The sequence below is a fragment of the Balaenoptera musculus genome, chromosome 5 (assembly GCF_009873245.2).
Source record: "Balaenoptera musculus isolate JJ_BM4_2016_0621 chromosome 5, mBalMus1.pri.v3, whole genome shotgun sequence".
In the NCBI taxonomy this organism is placed as follows: domain Eukaryota; kingdom Metazoa; phylum Chordata; class Mammalia; order Artiodactyla; family Balaenopteridae; genus Balaenoptera; species Balaenoptera musculus.
Genome location: NC_045789.1, coordinates 64,179,441 through 64,180,923, shown reverse-complemented (window position 1 = coordinate 64,180,923; position 1,483 = coordinate 64,179,441).

The window sequence follows — 1,483 nt, the reverse complement described above, 5'->3', positions numbered from 1 at the left end:
CCTACATTAACTTTCTAGTAATTATTTCTTCTTTTGGACAGGTCTTTAACCAATGACCTATATACTTTATGTGTGTGTGTATATATATATATATATATATATATATATATATATATATATATATGTGTGTGTGTCTGTGTGTGTGTGCATTTATAAAAACCAATATGGATATATCCATTCACTGTAGCACATTTTAAAATAAAATAATCTAGCAGTGAGTATGGATTAAGGTGTTCTGGGGTGTTGGCATTTTACAGAGGACTTCTGTTAGTATATCTAAGAATTTTTTAAGCTGAGTATCTAAAATTATCCCTTGCCTCTCCCCCCAAAACGGGAAAACTAAACTAATGGGATTGAGAGAACCCAGTTTTAACTTGACTGAAAATTCATCATGTTGATATCTGTATATAAACAAATTGAGGAGTAAACATTTTTTCAGTTTTTATGCATAGCATTTTCAAGACTGCTTGGAAACTGCTAACCTTAAGAACTACTTAAAAACTGTTGCATCACTGACGCTTTCTGAAACCTGCAGTTCATTCGTTGTTTCCTTTAAGCCTGTTTGAAATGTAGATCTGATGAAGGTAAGTCAGTTTATTGCATTAAGATAATTTTGTTAGATTGTAAACTAAAGGGTCCAATTTAACAAAATAATAAAAAAGAACCATCCATATACTTCTCAAGCAGTGTAAGCAACGTTACACCACCTTTGCAAAGCCCCGTGGGTACCCAATTTGTTACATATTAGATCATTGGGAGCGACTAGACTATTTTGTTTAGTTGTGGTTTTAATACCCGGTATTACCAGTATCTGTGATCCTGGCAGACTAATCTCCAGAGAAATTTTTTTTTAAGCGAAATGTAACAAATTTAAGGGAACCATTCACATTCCTCTCTTTTTCCTTAAGCATCCTGGATAGCGTCTCTAGACGCTGCTGGTGGACTTAAACAGGACGGAGGGCGGAGAGATCCCTAACTTCACTCTCCAGGCTTGTGACTACTGAAGAGGGGAAGGCGGGGCATCCTCTGGGGCGCCTCAAGCGTTCGGGTCGGAGACACGAGGGCTGGGAGGGCTCGGGGAGGAGGCGGGAGAGGTGAGAGGCTAAGATCTGGGCGTCTCGAAAGGCCTTTCTGAGACACCCTGCCCAGCCCGAGGGGATCTCGCTGTAGCGCGCGCTCCCGAGGAAGTGGCACCTGGGGACGCTTTTCCTGTTTGACCGGTCTTTCCGAGCTCCCGCGGCCGGGCCTCCCTGACCCCCTCGCCTGGGCTCGACCCTTCCTCTAGCTACCCGCGCCTTACCCTCTGCAATTCGCCTACCGCCCCAGGCTTCGGCGAATCTGCTGCGTGCAGCCCCCTGCGAGCGAGCGGGAGATGCCGGACTGCAGCCGTCGCCCCTCGGGGCAGCGCGGTGACCGCTGGGGCGCTGTACGCCGCGTGGACCTGCATCTCCTCCCTGCGCCCCCCGCAGGAGCCACTCTTGCC